This window comes from Macaca mulatta, chromosome 10 (assembly GCF_049350105.2).
Source record: "Macaca mulatta isolate MMU2019108-1 chromosome 10, T2T-MMU8v2.0, whole genome shotgun sequence".
NCBI classification, from domain to species: Eukaryota; Metazoa; Chordata; class Mammalia; order Primates; family Cercopithecidae; genus Macaca; species Macaca mulatta.
The window spans coordinates 87,610,093-87,636,612 of record NC_133415.1 but is presented as its reverse complement, the minus strand read 5'-3'; the positions used below and the strand labels follow the sequence as shown (position 1 = coordinate 87,636,612).

The window sequence follows — 26,520 nt, the reverse complement described above, 5'->3', positions numbered from 1 at the left end:
GATTCAAAAGCAATCTGTTTGACTCCATAGACTATGTCTCTCTTTCTTTCTTTCTTCTTTTCCTTTCCTTCCTTCCTACCTTTCTCTTTTATCTTTTCTTTTCTCCCTTCTTTCCTTCCCCTCCTTTCACAGATCCATGATTCAAAAGCAATCTGTTTGACTCCATAGACTGTTTCCCTTCCCTTCCCTTCCCTTCCCTTCCCTTCCCTTCCCTTCCCTTCCCTTCCTTCCCCTCCCCTTCCCTCCCGTCCCTTCCCCTCCCCTCCTCTCCCCTCCTCCCCTCCCCTCCCCTCCTCTCCCCTCCTCCCCTCCCCTCCCCTCCTCCCTCTCCCTTTCCCCTCCCCTCCTCCCTCTCCCTTTCCCCTCCCCTCCTCCCTCTCCCTTTCCCCTCCCCTCCTCCCTCTCCCTTTCCCCTCCCCTCCTCCCTCTTCCTTTCCCCTCCCCTTCTCCCTCTCCCTTTCCCCTCCCCTTCCCTTCCCCGCTGTCTCACTCTCTTTTTCTCTTTCCCTTTCCTTCTTTCTCTTTCTTCCTTCCTTCCCTGCCTTCCTTTCCCCTTCTTTCCCTTCCCTTCTCTCCCCTTCCTTCCTTCCTTTCTTTCTTTCTTTTTTTTTTTTTTTAGAGACAGGGTCTTACTCTGCCACCCAGCCTGGAGTGCAGTGGTGCAATCCCTGTTCACTGTAGCCTCGACTTTCTTGGTCAAACAATCCTCCTGCCTTGGCCTCCCAAGTGGCTGGGACTACAGGCGTACACCACCACACCTGGCTGATTTTTCATTTTTTTGTAGAAACAAGGGTCTCACTAACAGCCCAGGCTGATCTTGAACTCCTGGCCTCAAGTGATTCTCCTGCCTTGGCCTTCCAAAGTGCTGGGATTGTAGGCATGAGCCACTGTGCCTGGCCACTTCTTTAAAATTTTTTAAATTATTTTATTGGATTGCAGATGTAACAGTTTTTCAAATATCAAACACTTTATAGATATATAATGTGTATCTGTAATCCACCCCCTCAAAATCCAAACTTTCCAAAAATCTCACTATCAATAACTTAATACACATTCCTCCAACCTTTTTCTGTACATTAACATATATTCTGTTTAAAAAGTAAAATGGCACTATATTTTCACACTGTCTACAACTTCCTTTTTAAAAAATTTACCAATATAGCATGGGCATTTTCCCCTGTTAATATATATGGATCCACTTTATTATTTATAATAATGCATCATAGTTCCCTGAAGGGTTTAACTAGTTTCCTTTTGATGGATGTTTGGGTGATCCTTGTCCTGATATCTTTAGGTGCTTGAGCCATGCCTGTAGTCATACCAACTCTCCCAGGCTGTCTTTCAAATGACAGAGTGTCTTAGTTCATTTGGGCTGCCATACCAAAATATGATAAACTGGGTAGATTGGAGCAGAGATTAGTGAAATAGAGAATAGAAAAACAATAGAGAAAATCAATAAAATCAAACCCTGGATCTTTGAAAAAATCAACAAAATTGACAAACCCATCCCAGATTGATCAAGAAAAAAAGAAGACTCAAATTACTAGAATCAGAAATTAAAGATGGGACAGTACTTACAATCTTACAGAAATAAAAAAGGATTGTAAAGAAATACTATGAACAATTGTACGTTAATAAATCAGATAACTTAGATGAAACGTAAAATTTCCTAGAAAGACACATACCAAAACTGACTCAAGAAGAAATAGACAATCTGAGGAGATGTATAACAAATAAAGAGATTAGTAATATATACTAAAAAGCAAACTACTTACAAAGAAAAGCCCAGGTCTCAGATGACCTCACTAGTGATTTCTACAAAACATTTAAAAAATTAATACCAATTCTATAAAAAAACTTTCCATAAATAGAAGAGGAAGAAACGCCTTCTAGTTTATTCTGAGACTAGTTTTACCTTGAAATTAAAATCCAACAAACACATAATAAGAAAACTACAGACCAATATTCTTTTATGAACATGGATGCAAAAATACTCAACAAAATACTAGCCAACAACATATAAAAAGAAGTATACCCTGCCTCGGTGCGATACATTCCAGAAATTCAAGTTTGGTTTACTATTCAAAACTCAAGTATTGCATTATATCTTTTTGGTAGAATAAAAAACAAAAACCACATGATCATCTCAATAGATGCAGAAAAGGCATCTGACAAAATCTAACACCCCTTCATGATAACAAACAAACAAAAAACACTGCAAACTAGGAATAGAAGAGAACTTCCTCAACATGATAAAAGGCAAATATGAAAAACCCTCAGTTAACATCATAGTTAATAGTTAAAGATTGGATGCTTTCCCACTAAGATTAGAGCATACCCATTCTTGCTACTTCTATTCAATATTGTACTGGATGTTTTAGTCAGGGCCGTTAGGCAAGATACAGAAATAAAAGGCCTCCAGATTGGAAAGTAAAAAGTAAAACTGTTTTTATTTGCAGATGGCATGATCTTGTACACAGAAAATCCTAATAAATCAATGAAAACAATGACAGCTAACAAAGGAGTTCAGCAAGATTACCAATACAAGATCAGTATAAAATCAGTATAAAGTTTTTGTACGCTTGCAATAAACAACCTGTAAATGAAATGAAGAAAACAATTCTGGCCAGGCACAGTGGCTCCCACCCGGAATTGCAACACTTTGGGAGGCTGAGGCTGGAGGATTGCTGGAGCCTAGGAGTTGGAGACCAGCCTGGGCAACATGGTGAAACTTTGTCTCTACAAAAATTAACTGACAGTGGTGGTGTGTGGCTGTAGTCCCAGCTCCTCAGGAGGCTGAGGTGGGAGAATAGCTTGAGGCCGGGAGGTGGGTTGCAGTGAACCAAGATGGCGTCACTGCACTCTAGCCTGGGCATTAGAGTGAGACCCTTAAACAAAAAAAGAAAAAAAGAAAGAAAATTCCACTTACTGAAACATCAAAAAGAATAAAATATTTAGGAATAAATTTTATAAAAGAAATATGAAACTTAAAACTACACAACATTGTTAAAAGAAATGAAAGGAAACCTAAATAAATGTAGACATTCTGTGTTTATAAATCGAAAGATTCAATTTTGTTAAGATGCCAATACTTCCCAATTGATCTACAGATTCAACGCAATCTATATCGAAATTTCAGCAGCACTTTTTTGCAGAAATGAATATGGATGATCCTAAAATTCATATGGAATTAATTGTAAGGGACACAGAATAGCCAAAACAATCTTGAAAAAGAACAATGTTGGAGAACACACATTTCCGGATTTCAAAACTTACTACAAAGTAATCAAAACAGTGTGGTAGGTATAAGGATAAACATATCAATGGAACATAATTGATAATCCAGAAATAAATCAATATATCTACGGCCAATTGATCTCAACTAGCGTGCCAAGATCATTCAATGAAGAAGGAATAGTCTCTTTAACATACTCACATACACGAAATGAAGTTTGAACCTTACCTCACACCACACACAAAAAACTCAAAATGGATCAAAGACCCAAATATAAGAGTTAAAACTATAAAACTCTTAGAAGGAAACATAGGGGTAAATCCTCATACCTTGGATTTGGCAATGGTTTCTTAGATATGGCACCGAAAGCACAGTGACAAAAGCAAACATAGATAATTGGACTTCATCGAAATTAAAAAGTTTTGTACATAAAAGGACAATATTGAGTGAAAAGACAGTCCAAAAATGCGAAAAATATTTGCCATCTTATATCTGATCTGAGTACTTTATATAGTACCCAGAATATATTAAAAACACTTAGAGTTCAACAACATAAAGACAAATAACTCAATTAAAATATGGGCAAAGGACTTCAATAGACATTTCTTGGCAGGGCACAGTGGCTCATGCCTGTGATCCCAATACTTTGGGAGGCCAAGGTGGGCAGATCGCTTAAGACCAGGATTTCAAGACCAGCCTAGGCAAAATAGTGAAACCCCGTATATACCAAAAATATAAAAAATTAGCTGGGTGCAGTGGCACGTGCCTGTAGTCCCAGCTACTCGGGAGGCTGAGGCAGGAAGATCCCTTGAACCCAGGAGATCAAGGCTGCAGTGAATTGAGATCGTGCTATTGTACTCCAGCCTGAGTGATAGGAGTGAAGCCCTGCCTCAAAACAAAACAAAACAAAAAAGACACTTTTTTTTTTTTTTCTGAGACAGAGTGTCACTCTGTCACCCAGGATAGAGTGCACTGGCACCATCTTGGCTCACGGCTACCTGCACCTCTCGGGCTCAAGAGATTCTCCCACCTCAGTGCCCTTTGTAGCTGGGACTACAGGTACATGTCACCACGCCCAGCTAATTTTTGCATTTTTTGTAGAGATGGGGTTTTGCCATGTTGCCCAGCCTGGTCTCAAACTCCTGGACTCAAGCAATCCTCCCGTCTTGGCCTCCCAAAATGCTGGGATTACAGGTGTGAGCCACTGTGCCTGGGTTTCAACAGACATTTCTTCAAAGATAAGTCTATGATAAGATACTGAATATCATAATCACTAAGGAAATGTAGATTAAAACAGGTCAAAATCACCATGAGATACCACTTCACAACAATTAGACTGGCGATAAATATTATTTTTATTTTTTATTTATTAAATTTTTTTTTAATCTTTTATTTAAATAGAGATGAAGTCTTACTGTGTGGCTCAGGCTGGTCTCAAACTCCTGGCCTCAAGCAGTCCTACTGCCTCAGCCACCCAACGTGCTGGGATTACGGGTGTGAGCCACTGTGCCCCTACAACAATAATTTTTGAAAAAGGAAATAACAAGTGTTGCTCAGGATGTGAAAAACTAGAGTCTTCATACATTATTGGTAGAAATGTAAAATGGTACAGCAGCTATGGAAAACAGTTTGGCATTTCTTTAATAAGACAAACCAAATTACCAAATGACCCAGCAACACCATTCCCAGGCATAAACCCCAAATCAACAACCCCTGAAAACAGGTGTTGAAAGAAAAACGTGTACATGAATGTTCATAGCAGCACTATTCACAATCCCAAAAGGTAAAAAACAACCCAAATGTCCATCAATGGACAAAAAGATAACAAAATGTGGTATATTCATACAATAATACATATTATATTATTCAGCTATGAAAAAGAATGAAGTACTGATACTGATACATGCTACAATATGGTTGAACCTTGAAAACATTGTGCCAAGTGAGAGAAGCTAAAAGGTTACATATGATTCCATTTATATGAAATATCCATAATAGGCAAACTGATAGAGACAGAAAGTCAACTGGTGATTCCTTAGGGCTGAGGGAATGGGGGAGTTGGGGAGAGGGAAATATCTAAAGAGTATGGAGTTTCTTCTGAGGCAATGAAAATGTTCTAAAATTGACTGTGGTGACGGTTGCACATATCTGTGACTATACTAAATACCATAGAATTACACTTTTTTTTTTTTTTTTCGAGACAGGGTCTGGCTTTGTGGCCCAGACTGGAGTATGGTAGCATAATCTCAGCTCACTGCAAACTCCGCCTCCTGGGCTCAAGCGATCCTCCCACCTCAGTCTCCACAATAGCTGGGACTGCAGGCATACACCAACACATTCAGCTAATTTTTGTATTTTTGGTAGAAATGGGGTTTCACCATGTCACCCAGGCTGGTCTTGAACTCCTGGACATATGCGATCTGACTGACTCAGCCTCCCAGAGTGCTGGGATCACAGGCTTCAGCCACACACCCGGCTGAATTACACACTTTAAATGAGTAAATTGTATGGTATGTCAATTATATTTCAATAAAGTTGTTTTTTTGTTTTGTTTTGTTCGGGAAAATTGTTTTTTGTTTGTTTTGTTTTTTGTTTTGAGACAGAGTTTCACTCTTGTCACCCAGGCTGGAGTGGAATGGCGGGATCTCAGCTAACTGCAACCTCCACCTCCCAGGTTCAAGCAATTCTCCTGCCTCAATCTCCTGAGTAGCTGGGATTACAGGCACCCACCACCATGCCCAGCTAATCTTTGTATTTTTAGTAGAGATGGGGTTTCACCATGTTGGCCAGGCTGGTCTGAACTCCTGACCTCAGGTGATCCACCCGCCTCAGTCTGCAAAGGTGCTTGGATTACAGGCGTGAGTCGCCGCGCCCAGCCTGTCAATAAAGCTGTTTTAAAAAAGACATAGGATTTGGTAATATCAGCTAAGAGCTGAATGCAAACTCTATGACCCAGCAATCCTAGTCCTAGGTTTTTATCCAGCAAAAAAATTGTACACATGTTCATCCAAAGACATGTACAAGAATGTTCATGGTAGTAAAATTTAAAATAACTCTGGCCTGGGTGCGGTGGCTCAAGCCTGTAATCCCAGCACTTTGGGAGGCCAAGGTGGGCGGATCACCTGGGGTCGGGAGTTTGAGCCCAGCCTGACCACCATGGAGAAATCCCATCTCTACTAAAAATACAAAAAATTAGCCAGGCGCGGTGGCAGGTGCCTGTGATCCCACCTACTCGGGAGGCTAAGGTAGGAGAATTGTTTGAACCCAGGAGGTGGAGGTTGCAATGAGCCGAGATCACGCCATTGCACTCCAGCCTGGGCAACAAGAGCAAAACTCCCATCTAAAAAAAAAAAAAAGAAAAACAAAACAAAAAAGCTCCGGCTAGGTGTGGTGGCTGATGCCTGTAATCCTACCACTTTGGGAGGCCAAGGCATGCGGATTGCCTGAGCTCAGGAGTTCAGGACCAGCCTGGGCAACACAGTGAAACCTTGTCTCTACTAAAAAATACAAAAGAAATTAACCGGGCGTGGTGGCATACACCTGTAGTCCTAGCTACACGGGAGGCTGAGGTCAGAGAATTGCCTGAACCCAGGAGGCAAAAGTTGCAGTAAGCCAAGATCGCACTATTGCACTCCAGCCTGGGCGACAGAGCAAGACTCCATCTCTAAAAAATAAAATAAAATAAGATAAAATAAAATAGCTCCTAAGTGGAAACCCGCATGCCCATTAACAGTAGAATGGATAAATTATGGTGTATTCAAACAATAAAATGCTGGCCAGGTGTGGTGGCTCACATCTGTAATCCCAGCACTCTGGGTGGCAGAGGTGGGAGGATCACTTGAGCCCAGGAGTTTGAGACCAAGCTGGGCAACATGGTGAAACCCCGTCTCTACAAAAAATACAAAAATTAGCGTGGTGTGGTGGCATGCACCTGTGGTCCTAGCTACTAGGGAGGCTGAGGCAGAAAGATTACTTGAGCGTGAGAGGTTAAGGCTCCAGTGACCTGTGATTGCAACACTGCACTCCAGCCTGGGTGACAGAGCAAGACTCTGTCTCAAAAAAATAAATAATAAATAATGAGATGCTACCCAGCAATGAAAATGAACATGCTACAACTACATGCAACAATGTAGATGAATCTATAAGTTTAACTCCTGGTGAGACTAATCTATGGAGTTAGAAGTCAAAATACTGTTTACCCTTGGAGGCTGTGGGTAATGACTAGAAGGGGCTTCTTTGGGGCTGAATGTTCTATTTCTTGATTTCAGTGTTAGACATGTGTGTTGGCTTTGTAGAAATTCATCAGGCTTTATACTTATGATTTCTGTACTTTTATGTCTTTATATTATACTCTAATAAAAAGCTTTACAATTTCAGAATATTTTTGAAAACAGATTTTTTTCTCCCCCACCCCCACCTTTGTGTGTGTGTATGTGGTCACTTGATACTCTTCCATTTTTTAAAATTGTGTAATGATTACTCTATTTCTTCTATTTTTTCAATATTTTTTTTCCTGAAGAGCAAGCCATGGCTTGCCCATAGTAAGCCCCCTACTTTTTTTTTTCTTTTTTCTTTTTTTTGAGATGGAGTCTCACTCTGTCATCCAGGCTGGAGTGCAGTGGTGCGATATTGGCTCACTGCAACCTCTGCTTCCCGGGCTCAAGTGATCCTCCCATCTCAGCCTCACATGGAGCTGGGGCTACAGGCATGATGCACCACCACGATTGGCTAATTTTTGTATTTTTTTGTAGAGATGAGGTTTCACCATGTTGCCCTGGCTGGTCTCTTAATTCCTGGACTCATGCAATTCACCTACCTCCACCTCCCAAAGTGCTGGGTTCACAGGCATGAGCCACTGTGCCTCGCCGTAGTATGTCTTTATGCAAAGCAGAAGTGACCCCCTTCTCAAGGCATTTTATTTCCATATGTCTGAAAATTGTTACAATGAACGGATTCTGTAATAACAAGGCATTTTACTGCCATCTACTGGTAAATTATCATAATAAATTTACAAATTACAATATCATGTGAATGGTGTCCACTTAAAAGTGATATCCTTCAAGACTAGTGAACAATACAGTCAGGATGGCTAATGGTAACCCCAGGAAACCAAGAGGCAAGATGTCTGCTTTTGCCTTCTTTGTACAGATGTGCAGAGAAGAACATAAGAAAAACCCAGAGGTCCCTGTCAATTTTGCAGAATTTTCCAAAAAGTGCTCTAAGAGGTGGAAGACAATGTCTGGGAAAGAGAAGTCTAGGCCGGGCACAGCAGCTTATGCCTGTAATCTCAGCACTTTGGGAGGGTGAGGCGGGTGGATCACCTGAGGTAAGGAGTTTGAGACCAGCCTGGCCAACACGGTGAAACCCCGTCTCTACTAAAAATACAAAAAATTAGCTGGACATGTTGGTGGGTGCCTGTAATCCCAGCTGCTGGGGAGGCTGAGGCAGGAGAATGGCTTGAACCCAAGAGGCAGAGGTTGCAGTGAGCTGAGATCGTGCCATTGCACTTCAGCCTGGGCAACAAGAGCAAAACTTCATCTCAGAAAAAAAAAAAAGAAGAGAGAGAAGTCTAAATTCGATTAAATGGCAAAGGCAGATAAAGTGCACAATGATACAGAAAGGAAGGATTATGGACCAGCTAAGGGAGGCAAGAATAATGATCCTAATGCCCCCAAAAGGCCACTGTCTGGATTCTTCCTGTTCTGTTCAGAATTCCACCCCAAGATGAAATCCACAAACCCCGGCATCTCTATTGGAGATGTGGCAAAAAAGCTGGGTGAGATGTGGAAGAACTTAAATGACAGTGAAAAGCAGCCTTATGTCACTAAGGTGGCAAAACTGATGAAGTATGAGAAGGATGTTGCTGACTATAAGTCGAAAGGAAAGTTGGATGGTGCAAAAGGTCCTGCTAAAGTTGCCTGGGAAGACATGGAAGAGGAAGATGAAGAAGAGGAGGAGGAAGAGGAGAAGGTAGATGAATAAACTGTCAAAAAAAAAGTGATATCCTTCTTCAGGGCAAAATTCATCCAACTAAATGTGTTAAGTCTGTGATTTGGCACTGTTGTGACGAACCCTGCAGACAGTAAAATGTAGACACTTTCTAGGTGGTTTTGTTCTTTCTTTTTTTCCCCTGTTTTGTTACTGTTTTTCTTAAACACATCATTGAAGTATTCACTGTCAGTCTTATCACTGCAAAGCTTAAGCCTATTTAGACATACATGAAAGTAGAAGTCCAATAAATACAAATCAAATTATCAAAGAACAATTGATTTTCTTCACTCTAGTCCAAATCTAGAACAATCCTGGATGTTTTAGGACTGTTTTTCTTGCTCAAAACATTTTATGAAATAGCCTGATCACCTCTTCAGAAGCCTCTCTCAATCTATTGCTTGTTGAGACTATCATATGCACTAAGGTTTCTCCTAAACATTTCTAGGTATAAATTCATTAATATGCTTGACAACCTTATGGGGTAGGAGCCCTTATTCTCTGCATCCCATAGGTGAGGCAACTGAAGCACAAAGAAGTTACATTTCAAGTGATGCTATTACAAACATAGCTTCCTTGGGGAGCTTACAGTCTACTGGGGACACAAAACGAAACAAAGCCATGTAAAGATTTTTAAACAATATAAAGGAGAAAATACTTTGGACCCTGTTAGACAAGTCATTTATCTCCTCCCGGTTGCAGCTTCTTTATCTGTATAACGTAGAAGTTGGATTTGCCCAAGATCACACAGCTAATAAATGGCAGAGCTAGAATCTGAACTTGAGTGTTTCAGCTTCAGAGCCCAATATTGTAATCATTATGCTATACTATCTGCTAGTTCATGGCCTGTTTTTGTTCCTTTGCTGCCTGCCTGCAGGCAACAAGTATTTGTGTTGCCTAGGCTCCTACTATTTTTACCTACAGGATCCGCAGGTGCCCAGTGGGCCCCTGTCTTCTCAGCATCTTGCATTCTTGCAGATCCCAGGAATACCCATGACCCTTGGCTTAAGGACATGGACATCAAGGTGAAAAAATTAGGATAGTGGCTCTGGAATCTTTTGTGTATGTGTGTATGGTAAAATATATATAACATAAAATTTGCCATTTTAACCATTTTTAAGCCTATAATTTGGTGGCATTAAGTATATTCACATGCAACCATCACCACCATCTACCTCCAGAACTTTTTTGTTTTCCCCTACTGAAACTTCACGCCCATTGAACACAAACTTCCCATTCCCTCTCCCTCTAGCCCTTGGCAACCACTCCACTTTCTGTCTTTACGAATTTGGCTACTTTAGGAACCTCATATAGGAGGAATCATACAATATTTGTCCTTTTGTGACTGACTTATTTCACTTAGCATAATGTCTTCAAGGTTCATCCATGTTGTACGTTGTGTCAGAATTTCCTTCCTTTATGAAGGTTGAGCGATGTTCCATTGTATGTATAGACCACATTTTGCTTATCTATTTAACTGTCCATAGATATGTGGGTTGCTTCTACATGTTGGTTATTGTGAACAATGCTGCTTTGAACAGGGGTGCACAAATATCTTTTTGAAACTCTGCTTTCACTTCTTTTTTATTTTTTAAATTTTATTTTGAAACAGAGGTTTGCTCCATCACCCAGGCTGGAATGCAGGAATGGAAACATGGCTCACTGCAGCCTCAACCTCCAGGGCTCAACTGATCCTCCCGCCTCAGCCTCCTGGGTAGCTGGGACCACAGGTATGTGCTGCCACACCTGGCTTGTTTATTTATTTTTAAACTTTGAGACAGGATCTCATCTGTCACCCAGGCTGGAGTACAGTGGTACTAATGTGATTTCACTTATTTTGGATAAGTATCCAGAAGTGGAATTACTGGCTCATAGGGTAATCCTTATTTTTTCCTTGAGACTGGGTCTTGCTATGTTGCCCAGGTTTGACTCAAACTCCTGGGTTTAAGTGATCCTCCCGCCCTAGCCTCCCAAATAGCTGGGATTATGGGGGCGCCTATGTTTAACTTTTTGAGGAAATGCCAAACTGTTTTCCACCATGGCTGCATCAATTTACATTCCTATCTGGGTGTGGTGGCTCACGCCTGTAATCTCAGCATTTTGGGAGGCCAAGGCAGGTGGAACACTTGAGCCTGGGAGTTGGAGACTAGCCTGGGCAACAGCGTGAAACCTAGTCTCTACAAAAAATGCAAAGATTAGCTGGGCATGATGGCGCATGCCTGTAATCCCAGCTACTCTAGAGGCTGGGGTATGAGAATTGCTTGAACCTGGGAGGCAGAGGTTGCAGTGAGCTGAGATCGCACCACTGCACTCCAGCCTGGATGACAGAGCAAGACTCTGTCTCAAAGAAAAACAAAAAACAAAAACAAAATACATTCCCACCAGCAATGCATAAAAGTCCTAATTTCTCCACATCCTTGCCAAAACTTGTTATTTTTTGCCTTTTAAAAAAATAACAGCGGCTGGGCGCCGTGGCTCATGCCTGTAATCCTAACACATTGGGAGGCCGAGGCAGGCAGATTGCCTGAGCTCAGGAGAGTTTGAGACCAGCCTGGGCAACATGGCGAAACTCTGTCTCTACGAAAAATACAAAAATTGGGCCGGGCGCGGTGGCTCAAGCCTGTAATCCCAGCACTTTGGGAGGCTGAGACGGGCGGATCACGAGGTCAGGAGATCGAGACCATCCTGGCTAACACAGTGAAACCCCGTCTCTACTAAAAAATACAAAAAACTAGCCGGGCGAGGTGGCGGGCGCCTGTAGTCCCAGCTACTCGGGAGGCTGAGGCAGGAGAATGGCGTGAACCCGGGAGGCGGAGCTTGCAGTGAGCTGAGATCCGGCCACTGCACTCCAGCCTGGGCGACAGAGCGAGACTCCGTCTCCAAAAAAAATAAATAAATAAAAATAAATAAATAAATAAAAAAGAAAAATACAAAAATTAGCTGGCCATGGTGGTGCGCGCCTGTAATTCCAGCTACTTCAGGGGCTGAGGCACAAGAATTGCTTGAACCTGGGAGGCGGAGGTTGCAGTGAGCTGAGATCACACCACTGCACTCCAGGCTGGGCGACAGAGATTCTGTCTCAATAAATAAATAAATAAATAAATAAATAAAATGGGTATGAAGTGGTATCTCATTATGGTTTTGATTTGCATTTCTTTAATGACTACAGAGATTGAACATCTTTTTGCGTGCTTATTAGTCATTTGTATATCTTCTTTGAAGAAATGTCTATTCAAGTCCTTTGCCTTTTTTTTTTGAGACAGGGTCTTACTCTGTCACCCAGGCTGGAGAGCAGTGATATGATCTTGGCTCACTGTAGCCTCCAATTCCCAGGCTCAAGTGATCCTTCCACCTCACCTCAATCTCATGAATAGTTGGGATTACGGGCACACATGACCATGGCCAGCTAAATTTTTAATTTTTTGTAGAGATGAAGTCTTACTGTGTTGCCTAGGCTGGTCTTGAACTCCTGGACTCAAGCAATCCTCCTGCCTTGGCCTCCCAAAGTGCTGGAATTACAGGCGTGAGCCGTAGCACCCAGTCTTATTGCAGAGTTTCTGGAATCTTCCAGAGCTTTCTTACCTCTAGAAGTCTTTGTGGGTTTGGAAGTATGTCAATGAGGTCTTCTCAGCCTCTGGGCTGGCTGTTGTCAAGACCTCTGTATCTACAGGAGGAAGTAGCCAGAGCTTTTCATTCAATCTTTCAGGTAAATTAATCAAGTCATTCATTCATTGTATCTTTATCCAAAAAATCATTCTTTGGCTATGTCAGATTTCCAGGCTAACACAAAAGTACAAACTGTTTGGTTCTGTTTCTATGGAGATCAAGAACTGTCAAAGTTAATCTACGGTGCTAGAAGTCGGAATAATGGTTACATTTGGGGGAGCAGGTATTTATTGGAAGGGAACATATAAAAGAGAACAAATGAGAACTTTCTGGGTTGATAGATCTATAACTTGATCTAGATGTTGGTAACACAGGAATGTAGGCAAAAAAATTATTAGATATACACGTAATATTTTTTCATTTTATTGTGTATAAATTTCAGTTTTTAAAAGTTAAAATAAAAAGCTTCAGAAAAGTTTTTTTCCCCAGGATATTTTAAATTTCTTTGGTGTTAATTTCATAGGCTCAAAGGTCTAAGGTGCCCCCCTGTTGCGGTTGCCTGTGGTTCTCTTTGCTCCTCTCTGCCCTCTTGGGCCCAGTACCTAGCATTGTGCTTAGGATTCACAAATGCAGCAAATACTTATTGAGCACCTACTCTGTGCCAGGCGCTGTGCTATGTGCTGAGGAAACAGTGTTAAACAAGATGGATAAGGTTTTCTTCCTTATTGTGTCCATAGTCTAGTGGCAAAGACAGGTAATAATGACTTAGTACATTCTATTGAGGACAAGCACATCGTGCTAAGAAAACCTGTCTGGGAATGGGTCAGGTAAAGTATCCTTGGAGTAGCCCTGTTTGAATTGGGATCTGAAGGCTGAGAGTTATCTAAGTGGGGAGAGCATTGCAGGTGGGGGATCAGCATGTACAAGGGTTCTCAGAAGGGAGGGAGAACAATGTGTAAGAAATATCACTGTAGTTGCAACCCAGAGAAAGGGGAAGAGGGCCCTGAGATAAATCTAGAGATGTGAGGAGGCCAACATTTATTTGACTTTTATCTTAAGAGCAATGTAGAGCCATCAGATTTTTTTTTTTTTTCTTTTGAGACAGAGTCTCACTCTATTGCCCAGGCTGGAGTGCAGTGGTATGATCTCAGCTTACTGCAGCCTCAACCTCCCAGGCTCAAGCAATCCTCCCACCTCAACTTCCCGTGTGACTTGGGTCACAGGCGTGCAGCACCATGCCTGCTATGTTTTTGTCTTGTTTTCTTGAGACACGGTCTCCCTTTGCCACCCAGGCAGGAGTGCACTGGTGTTATCTCGGCTCACTGAAGCCTCTACCTCCCAGCCCATGTGATTCTTGCCTCATGCCTCAGCCTCCCGAGTAGCTGGGACTACAGGTGTGCACCATCATGCCCAGCTAATTTTTGTATTTTTAGTAGAGATGGGGTTTCGCCATGTTGCCAGGCTAGTCTCGAACTTCCGAGCTGAGGTGATCCGCCCACCTTGACCTCCCAAAGTGCTGGGATTACAGGTGTGAGCCACTGAGCCCAGCCATTTTTGTATTTTTTGTTGAGACAGGGTTTGCCATGTTGCTCAGGGTAGTCTCGAACTCCGGGCTCAAGAGATCCACCTGCCTCAGCCTCCCAAAGTGTTGGGATTATAGGCACGAGCCACTGTACCTGGCCATCATCAGATACTTTTAAGTAGGGTAGTGACATGATCAGATTTCTGATCATTAGAAACATTACTCTGACAGCAGGGTGGAGAATAGATTAGAGGGCGGTCAGGGTAATGCGAAAAGATGGTGGGTATCCCAGTTCAAGCACACTGTGTGTACTCAGTAAATATAGATGGAATGAAAGGGTTCCTGACTCCCTTTCTTCTATGGGATCAGTAGGACTGATCTGTTTAATTAGTTTACATCTACCTGCTCATCCTCCATCTCCTGTGATGCTCAGAACAGACCCCTAACTCCCATTTTACAGATAAAGAAGCTCAAGTTCAGAGAGGCAAGGACAGCTATCAAGAGCAAAAGCCAAAGACAGCTACCATACCATCCAGCAATCCCACTCAGGTATACACCAGAAAAAAGGAAATCAGTGTATGGAAAAGATCTGCACTCGCATGTTTACTGCAGCCCTATTCACAATAGCCAAGATTTGGAAGCAGCCTAAGTGTCCATCAACAGATGAATGGATAAATAAAATGTGCATATACACAATGGAATACTATTCTGCCATTTAAAAAGTGAGATCCTGTCATTTGCAACAATATGGATGGAACTGGAGGTCATTATGTTACGTGAAAGAAGCCAGGTACAGAAACACAAACTTCACATATTCTCACTTATTTGTGGAAGCAACAAATTTTTTATTTTTATTTTTTGGGACGGAGTCTCACTCAGCTGCCCAGGTTAGAGTGCAGTGGCGCAATCTCAGCTCACCGCAACCACCATCTCCCAGGTTCAAGAGATTCTCCCGTCTCAGCCTCCTGAGTAGCTGGGATTACAGGCACTCGCCATCATGCCCAGCTAGTTTTTGTATTTTAGTAGAGACAGGGTTTCACCATGTTGGCCAGGCTGGTCTTGAACTCCTGACCTCAGGTGATCCACCCGTCTTGGCCTCCCAAAGTGCTAGGATACAGGTGTGAGCCACCGCACCCAGCCAGGAGCGAAAAATTAAAACAATTGAACTCATGGAGATAGAGAATAAAAGGAGGGTTACCAGAGGCTGGTAAGGTTAGTGGGGAGGTGGGTGAGAAGCGGGAATGACAAAAGAATAGTTACAAAGAATGTATAAGACCTAGTATTTGCTAGCACAAGAAGGTGACTATAGTACAAAACAATTGGCCGGGCGCGGTGGCTCACGCCTATAATCCCAGCACTTTGAGGGGCTGAGGCAGGCAGATCATGAGGTCAGGAGTTCGAGACCAGCCTGGCCAATATGGCGAAACCCCATCTCTACTTAAAAAATATACAAAAATTAGCTGGGTGTGGCGGCAGGCGCCTGTAGTTCCAGCTACTCAGGAGCCTGAGGCAGGAGAATCCCTTGAAACAGGGAGGCGGAGGTTACAGTGAGCCGAGATCGCGCCACTGCACTTCAGCCTGGGCGACATAGTGAGACTCTGTCTCAAAAAAAAAAAAAACACAAAAACCACACACACACAATTTAGCTGTACATTTTAAAATAACTAGAGTGTAATTGGGTTGTTTGTAACACAAAGGATAAATGCTTGAGGTGCTAGATACCCCATTTACCATGATGTGATTATTACATGATGTATGCCTGTATCAAAATCTCATGTACCCCATAAATATATTCACCTACTACGTACTTACAAAAATTTAAAAAATACATCAGTGTAGTGTGGGAAAAAAGAAAACAAAAACAAAAATTTTTTTTTTTTTTTTTGAGACGCGGTCTCGCTCTGTCGCCCAGGCTGGAGTGCAGTGGCTGGATCTCAGCTCACTGCAAGCTCCGCCTCCCGGGTTTACGCCATTCTCCTGCCACAGCCTCCCGAGTAGCTGGGACTACAGGCGCCCGCCACCACGCCCGGCTAGTTTTTTGTATTTTTTAGTAGAGACGGGGTTTCACCGTGTTAGCCAGGATGGTCCCGATCTCCTGACCTCGTGATCCGCCCGTCTCGGCCTCCCAAAGTGCTGGGATTACAGGCTTGAGCCACCGCGCCCGGCCCAAAAAATTTTAAAAAAAGAGTGAAAGCCAGATATGAATCCAGGCCTGTATGAAGACGTCAAGGCCAGTGCTGAGGAGGCCTTTCTACATTTGGGAAGTGGGGAGGGGCCACACTCGTTCGATCAATAATTCTATTTCCTGAGCATTTTAGCTTGCTAGGGAGGTAATGATGGGAAAAAGAAGAGAGGGATTTAGAGGCAAATAATAGTGAAAGCTTTTATCTATATTCCATGAAGCTTATTATTAGACACTATGTGTCAGGCACGGTGACAAGTGCCTTCCATGCCTACCTCCATTTCCTCCTCACAAGAACTATGATTTTCCCCATATTTCAGATGGGTAAACTGAGGTTTGGAGTTGCCATTTCCAAGGATACTCAGTGCGCTCGCAAAAGGCTGTTCGGTGTGTGTTTCCCCAGCGGGACTCACTGGCGAGAGAATAGCACTGGGAAGCCGACAGAGACCCACGAGATCCCAGCACTAAGCACACAGCACCCAAGCGAGCTGGCGCGCACTCCACCTCGCGCTCCCGGGGACGTCTGGTCACGTGGGCAATGCCCCGCCCCTCGAGTCCGCCCCGCCCCCTCTGGCGCTCCCTCCCTCTTTCCCTCCCTCCCCCTCCCTCCCCGGCCCGGTCCGGCCCATCCCCCTCCCCGCCGGCTCCGTGAGGCCCTGCCGGGTCGGGCTGCGGGCGGCCGGGCGCGGGTGGCCGGACAGACGGGCGCACGCGAGGACTGACGGACGGACGCACGGAGGGCGGCGGGCACGCACGGCCGGGGCTGGCGCTCCAAGGCCCGCCCGGGAGGGCTGGGGCCGCGCTCAGGTGAGACGACGGCGGCGCGGGCCCGTAAGGGGTGGGCCCGCCGGGTGTCCGCGGTCCTTGTCGGGCTGGCTTCGCGGGGAGGAGGCGCCGCCCGGGCCCGGCGCGGGAAAATGGCGCCGGGCGACCGAGTGGCACGGTCTGAGTGCGGGCCCGGCCCGGAGCCGCCCCGCCCGCCGCGCTTGTGTCCCCGTCGCCATGTTGGGGAGCGGGCCCCAGGCCTGCGGGCGGGGGCGCTGGAGGGAGCGGCGGCCCGGCGGGGTGGGGAGGGTGCTGGGCGCTGGGGCCGGCGCACTGAGGGAGTGCAGGGCTGGCCGGGGTCTGCACGGGGTGGCGCTCCAGGCCCGGGGAACAGGCGGGAGCCAGTAGTGGGGTCGTGGTCAGGGTCGTGGAGAAGGAACACTGGATCCGAAAGGAACCAGGATTGGGGTCCATGGGCTGAGAGGATGGCAGGACGTGGAACTGGGTTAGGCCTTAGGCGGGCTTAGGGCACTAGTGCAGGTAGAACCTGGTGATTGGGGTGGAGGCATGGGGGCCAAGCTTAGGCTGTCAGGGCTGGAGCAGTTCTTTGCGGGGAGGGAAGGAGGTGATGGATGAGGAATGAGGGCCCTTTGGGTACAGACGCTGGTATCAGATTGGGGCAGTCCTTGGGGTACTGGGGCTGATTTGCAAAGCTGTATAACTCCCAAGGCTCTGAAGACTTACGTTCCAAGCATCCTCCACCCCCTATTGGGGGAAGCAACAGGAAAAAGGAGGTGTTTGATGAGAGAAAAGGGGGACAGAAGGGGACTGAGGTTTGGGTGCAGGAGCTGACCGGCAAAAGAGGCACAGAGAGTGGAACTGGTTGGCAAGAAAGGAAAGAACCTTTATCAACTTAGGGAATTGTGTGTGTCTTTAAAAGGAGGGACCCGGCTGTTTGGGGGCGGTGACCCAAGGTGTCTTCCCTGGAAGGGGACAGCCCACAGCTTAAGAGCAGGGTCACCTGGAGAGGTCATCCGAAAGGCGTTATTGAAGCCAGTAAAATGGTGAAGAAGAGTGAATGTATAAAAACTACAAAGGCCTGAGAGATCAAGTAAAGATTTCAAATCAGGTAGTGATTTTAGCTGAAACAGAAAGGTAAAGTTGACTTTTCAAGATCTTACAAGTTAGTAGCAGAGGGTCTACTGGAAATGGTCAGCTGCCTGCTCACTAAACACATTGCCTTAAAGGAGTTTGCTAGCTGGGAGAAAGGTGTTAAGAAATGAACCATAACATTCTTGTGATGAAACTAAAAGCAAACAAACAAAAACAATAAGAAGTGAAGCGTAACAGTATATACCAGATAACTATTAAATTTGTTTTGTTCCTTTAATGACTTTGGCAATACAAAGGCTGAAGGGAATACAAAAGAGGGTAGGCAGCCAGTTTTTTGGTATTTCCTGGCTCATCTCTAATTGTGCAAAGAAGTTGTCTTTGAGACCTTCTAACTTTGTAGAGTTTTAAGAGATGCTCCGGCAAGCCATAGTGGCTCATGCCTGTAATTCCAGCACTTTGGGAGGCCAAGGCGGGAGGATTGCTTGAGCCCAGGAGCTGGGAGACCCCATCTCTACAAAAAAATAAAAAAAATTAGCCACCTGATGTGGCTTGTACTTTTAGTCCCAGCCACTCAGGAGGCTGAGGTGGAAGGATCGCTTGAGCCTGGGAGGCCAAGGCTGCAATGAGCCGTGCTGTGATCGTTCCATGATATTCCAGCCTGGATTACAGAGTAAGACACTGTCTAAAAAAAAAAAAAAGAAAAAAGAAATACTTCTTCTCTTCTAGGTGTTTACCACAAAGGGACACAAAATCCTAAAAAAGAAAAGTGAAAAATTGTAAAGACCCAGAGTGTCTATTTTGTTAATTGAAGTTGGATCATGTTAGAGAAGAATTCAAAGTTCGCATGGGCTATGGGAGAGTTCTGAAGGAAATATGCAAACTAGTCATGGAAAATAGGTCCAGGGCCCCATATAATCAAAGAGAATTAATGAACAGAAAGGTTATGAGGGCAAATATAAAATAAGATTGTCAATACCATATGTATATACTGCAACACAATTCATTTGTTCTGGGTTTTTCTTTTCTTTTTTTTTTTTAATTTTTGGAGATGGGATTTCAACATGTTGCCCAGGCTGGTCTTGAGCTCCTGAGCTCAAGTGATCTGCCCACCTCGGCCTCCCAAAATGCTGGGATTACAGGCATGAGCCACCTGGGTTTTTCTAATGAAGGAAGACCTCACCTTATCTGTGCCATGGACCCCTTTCAGAATAATATTTTTTAGTTGTATAAAATAAAGTACATTGAATTATAAGGAACACCAATTATATGGAAATATAGTTTCCAACATATACAAATCTAATATTCATATACTTGTTTTATTTTTTTTATTTTTTTTATTTTTATTTTTATTTTTTTTTTTTTGAGACAGAGTCTCGCTTAGTCGCCCAGGCTGGAGTGCAATGGCGCAATCTCGGCTCACTGCAAGCTCCGCCTCCCGGGTTCACGCCATTCTCCTGCCTCAGCCTCCCGAGTAGCTGGGACTACAGGCGCCCGCCGCCTCGCCCGGCTAATTTTTTGCATTTTTAGTAGAGACGAGGTTTCACCGTGTTAGCCAGGATGGTCTCGATCTCCTGACCTCGTGATCCGCCCGCCTCGGCCTCCCAAAGTGCTGGGATTACAGGCGTGAGCCACCGCGCCCGGCCATTTTTTTTATTTATTTTTTATTTTTTATTTTTTATTTTGAGACGGAGTCTTGCTCTGTCACCCAGGCTGGAGTGCGGTGGCCGGATCTCTGCTCACTGCAAGCTCCGCCTCCAGGGTTTACGCCATTCTCCTGGCTCAGCCTCCCGAGTAGCTGGGACTACAGGCGCCCGCCACCTCGCCTGGCTAGTTTTTTGTACTTTTTAGTAGAGACGGGGTTTCACCGTGTTAGCCAGGATGGTCTCGATCTCCTGACCTCGTGATCCGCTCGTCTCGGCCTCCCAAAGTGCTGGGATTACAGGCTTGAGCCACCGCGCCCGGCCTCATATACTTGTTTATCAGCACATTAAGAAATCAGATTTAGTGATGGATCTGATAATTACAATTTCAAAGACATGATGCGCATAAAGCCTACTTCAAGATTATACGCAACAACTGTAGTATGATATAAAGATATTTGAGATTTCTGTTGTTACAGAGTCATAGATACTGCTAATACTAGAATGGTATGTTACCTACACTTAAATTTGAATAGAATAATAATTTTCAGGCGCCTGTAGTCCCAACTACTCGGGAGGCTGAGGCAGGAGAATGGCATGAACCCGGGAGGCGGAGCTTGCAGTGAGCTGAGATCCGGCCACTGCACTCCAGCCTGGGCGGCAGAGCGAGACTCCGTCTCAAAAAAAAAAAAAAAAAAAAAAAAAAAAAAAAAAAAAGAATAATAATTTTCAGTTAGAGATTAATAAAAGAGATTTTTTTTTCCTATTCGAGTTCACAAACCCCACTGACGTCCTATCTATAGACTCCTGTCTGTGAACCCCAGGTTAAGAAACCCTCCTCCTACTACCAGGCATGTCTTCTATTTAGCAAACATTTACTGTGCCTCAAGGCATTTACTGCATATCAAGCATTATGCTGGGCTCTGTAGATTCAGAGGTCTTTAAGGCAGAGTCACTTCACTTTGGGTATGCAGCCCTATGAGTGAAGTAGACATATGAGCAATCATAGTTCAGGATGGTCGACACCAAAGAAGAGTTATTAAACATTGTAAGGACACAGAGATGGGTGTGTCTCTGCTCAAAGAATCAGGGAAGGTGTTTTGAAGGGGTGACATTTGAGATATGTCCTGAAAGATACAGGAGTTTGCCAGTGATATAGAGAGAAGGGCCTTTCAGGTAAAGACACGTTTTCAGGGAATGTATTAATAACTGAATGTGGCTGGAGCATAGAATGTGTGTGAAAGCATGGCCAGAGATGATACTAGGAAGACCGTGTTAGGAACCTGGTTGTGAAGGACCTTGCTAAGGAGTTTGGACTGAAACCTCAGCTGAAAGAGGCATTCAAGATCTTCGAGAAGGGAAGTATGGGGTGGAGGTTTAATTTCTAGGAGATAAATGGATGTTCTTTGGAAGGAGGGTAGACCAAAGACCAGAGAGGTAATGAGGATCTGAACTAAGGCAGAGGCTGTGGGCATTGATCAGAGTTAGAATTTGCAGGTGTTGACGATTGACATTGTGAGTGGTAAAAGGGAGGAGTTTTTTTTAGATTTCTGGTTTGGGGTGGTGGCTGTCAAAAGAGGTTTGAAAAAGTGAAAGGAAAATGAGGGGAGAATTCTCATCGATAATAAGGGTGAAAAGGTTTTTTTGGCAGAATAATAGAGTTGCTGTCAAGTGTAGTGTAGTTTTTGGTTAAGGAAATCAGAGGTGTCAGCAGACATAAAAGACAGGCGAAAACGTGGGAAGTATCCTACCTATAGTGTAGAAATAGCACAGCTGTCTATGTCAGGGGTCAACAAACTGTGGTCCATAGGTCAAATCTGGCCCACCATCTGTTTTTGTAAATAACGTTTTATTGGAATACAGCCACACTCATTTATTTATATATTGTCCCTATCTTCTTTTATGGTACCAATAGCAGAGTTGCGTAGTCATGACAGAGATGTGTTGTGTCAGTTCACAAAGCTGGAAATACTCTTTACAATAACACTTGCCAACCCCTGTTCTATATGTCTGAGGGTTGGATGTTCAACCTCTAATTTGCCATCTAATGTCTATATGATGATGGAGAATGAATAAACGTCTTGGTTCTGGCCTTTGGGCTGGATTACCCATGCACTGTGTACCTGCAGCACAACACAGACCCCTGAATATTTATATCAGTCAGTGATGGCAAGGTCTATTGTTCTGGAGTGTACTGTGTGGTAACTGTGGTAGTGCCAGCTTTACACAGATTAGATAATGCTTGGGCTTGTTTTGCTGTTTTTCTTACTGGGTTGTCTTTTACAAAATATTTCTTTATGGATTCTGATTATTAATCCTTTGTTGTTGATAGGTATTACAGATGTCATTTTCCAGTTTCTTGCTTATTTTAAATTTTTTTTTTTTTTTTGAGATGACGTCTTGCTCTGTCGCCAAGGCTGGAGTGCAGTCATGCCATCTCAGCTCATTGTAACCTCCGCCTCGCAGGTTCAAGTGATTTTCTTGCCTTAGCCTCCCAAGTAGCTGGGACTACAGGCATGTGCCACCACACCTGGCTAATTTTTGTGTTTTTAGTAGAGATGAGGTTTCATCATGTTGGCCAGGCTGGTCTCAGACTCCTGACCTCAAGTGATCCACCTGTCTTGGCCTCCCAAAGTGTTGGGATTACAGTTATGAGCCACTGCACCTGGCCTGTTGCTTATTTAAAAAAAAATCTGTTTAAGGTGTCATTTGTTAAAAAGTTCTGAATTTTAGTGTCAACTTTATCAATCTTTTCCTTCAAGATTTGCAGTTATTCTTTGTTCTGTTTTGAGGCAGGGTCTCGTTCTGTCACCAAGGCTGGTGTGCAGTGGTGCAGTCTCGGCTCACTACAGCCTCAACCTCCTGGGCTCAAGCAGCCCTCCCGCCTCAGCCTCCTGAAGCAGTTGAGATCACAGACATGCACCACTGTGCCCTGCTACTTTTTGCATTTTTTGTAGAGGTGGGGTTTCGCCATGTTACCCAGGCTAGTCTCAAACTCCTGAGCTCAAGCTATCCACCCGCTTCAGCCTCCGAAAGTGCTGGGATTACAAGTGTGAGTTACTGTGCCCAGCCTGCAATTATTCTTTATATTCTGGGATCCCTCTGTTGTTTTCAATAGTCAGATCTTTAATGTATCTGGAATGGATTCTTATGTGTAGTGTAAGGTAGGGTCCAGTTTCATTTTTTTTCCCTACGTATAACCAGTGATCCCAGCATCATTTATTGAATGGGGCTTGCTTTCAAATTGTGAGCTTTTTTTGGTGGAGTCTGTCTGAGGTCCTTATTAAGCACTGCTGCTTGCTGATTGTGTGACCTTGGACAAATAAAACCTCATTGCGCCTCAGCTTCCTCATCTTTAAGGATAATAGTAATCTCATAGGGTTTTGTGAGGATTAAATGAGTCAATATACGTAACGTGTAAAATAGTGCTTGGCATCTAGAACATGCTCAATAAATACTAGGTGTTCTTTAGCACTACTGTTCATTTCTGATTCCTCAGCACCTGGTACAGAGTAGGGGCTCACTTTGCTTAATTAAATTGTCAAATTAATTTGGTTTTCAGGTCAATCAGAATGGTTGAGAGTTGGGCTAAGTGTTGCAGGAGATGCTTCCAAGAAGCTGCTTAGTTTTAGGGGCTGCCTTAGATTATCTGCTGGGATAGAACTCTTCTCACACCATCACTCTTGCAGAGAACTTCTGTAGCAGAGGTTGCAAACTGGCAACCTGTGGTTGGATTTGACCTGTATACATATTTTGTTTGGTTTACACAATATTTTTAATGTCTTAAAAATGTACACAGACTTCTGAGTTTCTGACTTAACCTTGAAAAATTGGAAGATCTGTGAACAGCAAGCCCATATTCACTTATAGCAGTAACTAGCTGAAACTTTTAGGTGGGATGTGTTTCTTAGTTCTCCATAGTCTGCACTGCTCTCTTGCTTTGCAGTTTATTTTTTTTATTTTTTATTTTTTTTGAGACGGAATCTCTCTCTGTCGCCCAGTCTGGAGTGCAGTGGCACGATCTCCACTCACTGCAAGCTCCGCCCCCAGGGTTCATGCTGTTCTCCTGACTCAGCCTCCTGTGTAGCTGGGACTACAGGCGCCCATCACCATGCCTGGCTAATTTTTTGTATTTTTAGTAGAGACGGAGTTTCACAGTGTTAGCCAGGATGATCTAGATCTCCTGACCTCGTGATCCGCCTGTCTCGGCCTCCCAAAGTGTTGGGATTATAGGCGTGAGCCACTGCACTTGGCCTGCTGTTTATTTTTATGGCCCTGTAGACATTTAATTTTCTGATTCTTACTTTACTGAGGTTTTGAATGTTGTCTCCCCCAAACCAATAAATGACATATTGGGATGGGGGAGGATGGCCAGAAATTGACAGATGAATTTGTGGGCAAGTAAATGCTAAAATCTATTTCTAAGGATGAGCCATACTTGATCATAATGAATAGAATGATAATTGAAATTAAAAGATGAGGTGAAATTCAGCTTAGCTCCTTGAATATTTGGGCATCTACTATGTGTTAGATACTGTATTAGAAAATTACCACATTGGTGATAGAAAATTAGCCGGCCAGCTTTATGAAATACTCTAGAAGAACTCTTTTTACTTGTAATATGGAGCTCTTATCCAAGAGAGTGGTTGGAGGAGAAAGGAAATATAGGTATTATTTTCTCAAATATTTATTGAGCCCTACCATGTATACTGGAAACTGGCTAGAACTCTGCAAGATACCAGGATGAATCTAGCCAAGGTTTGTATGCTGAGGAATGTCTGTAATGTGTTATGGAGTTGGGATACTAGAGAATAGTACCTGCAAGAGGTGGCCTGTGAATGAAACTGCCAATAGTTAGTATCTTAATACTTGGAGATGAGACAGTACTGTATTTTCAGGCTGAGTGAAAGCGTAAGCACAGAGGTGGGTATTTAGGAGATGGTAAAGGGTCCACTTTGCTTGGAGAACAAGATTGTTACAAGGGTGTTGTTGGACTTAAGGCTGGAAATGGAGATGAACAACAGCAACAATAATAGATAAAACCTAAAATGAATAAATAAAACTTAAAAAAATTAATAGTAGTAGTGGCTTTTTTTTCCCCCAGTGTGCTTTGGGTAGGGTTTTTTTTGTTTTGTTTTGTTATGTTTTGTTTTTAAATAGAACCAGGGTCTTACTCTGTTGCCCGGGCTGGAGTGCAGTGGTGTGATTATAACTCATTGCAGTCTTTAATTCCTGGACTCAAGTGATCTCCTGCCTTGGTCTCCCAAATTGCTAGGATTATAGGCGCAAGCCATATGCCTGGTCAGTGGCTCACAGTTTTTGCATGGTTACTATTTGCAAGATAATGTGCTAAGCATTTCATAAGTAGCATTTTATTTAATCCTTACAACAACCTGATGAGGTAGGCACTGGTTTTTAATCCCTTTTTGCATATAAAATGAGGAAGAGAACTAACAATTGATACAGAAAATATTTGAGTCCAGGTAGTCTAATTTCAAAGCTTGTCTTCCTAATCTCTGCATACCATACAATCAAATCATGGAAGGCTTTGAATCTCCATTTCTGTTCCAAGCTGGGAAGTTTGGACTTGATTGACTAAATAGTGGAAAGTCATCGAATGTTTTTCACCAGTGATCTAATGAAAGCTGCACATTAGGAAAGGAAGCCTGATTGTGAAGTGTAGGATCGGCATGGGGAGAAAGGAGAGGTATGGAGCTAGTTTACTCTCTTACTTTTCACTAGATTGGATGGGTGCTCCTTTAGGACTGGGCTGGTGTCTGTCTCTGCCTTCCCTCTTCCCTCCCTTCGGCTCCAGTGTCTGCCTATTTTGATGTCTGTCATATTCATTTATTTTTTTAAATGTGATCTTTTTCTACCTCACCTTATTCTAAAAAGGACGTAAAGTGGCTGTCTAGGAGCTCAATAAACGTTCTGAATTAATTAGTAAATAACTAGAGTTATATTTAGATGTATACACAAATGAAATACTATGGCTTTGATGGCATTAGTAATGATCCCTAGGGTTGGTCATATGCTTTATTTGATATACAAGCTCAATAAAGCAGAAGGCCAGGACCACACCTTTACCTTATGATGAATTGTGTATTCTATGTCAGTTACAATATTCATTATCAGTTAATAAATTAACTGTATCAGTTAATATTAATGAGCAACAAATTCAGAGGTTATTCATACTTTAAATAGATATTTCGGTTTGTATTTAGCATTAACCAGCTGCAACTCCCCACTCCCATACACAAAGGCAACAAAAGTTCCCATTAATCAGCTCCTTTACTGATATTGAATCTATTGAATATCAGTTCAATAGTACCCATTTATGTACATTTTCTTTTTCTTTTCTTTCTTTCTTTTTTCTTTTTTTGTGACGGAGTCTCACTCTGTTGCCCAGGCTGGAATGCAGCGATGAGATCTTGGCTCACTGCAACCTTCACCTCCTGGGTTCAAGGGA

General features: G+C 43.4%; 1 protein-coding gene and 1 pseudogene across 17 annotated transcripts in view; both read left to right on the top strand.

Annotated features, from left to right (window-relative positions):
* The first annotated feature begins 8,320 nt into the window (after positions 1–8,320).
* On the top strand, positions 8,321–9,217 carry LOC144332063 (high mobility group protein B3-like; annotated as a pseudogene).
* Positions 9,218–17,160: 7,943 nt separating this feature from the next.
* Positions 17,161–26,520, top strand: part of NCOA6 (nuclear receptor coactivator 6) — a 119,393-nt gene continuing 110,033 nt past the window's right edge. For all 17 annotated transcript variants that reach the window (XR_013399788.1, XR_013399787.1, XR_013399786.1 and 14 more), the window contains exon 1: positions 17,161–17,340. The gene's annotated coding sequence lies outside the window, so the exon portion shown is untranslated. The remainder of the gene's footprint in view (positions 17,341–26,520) is intronic.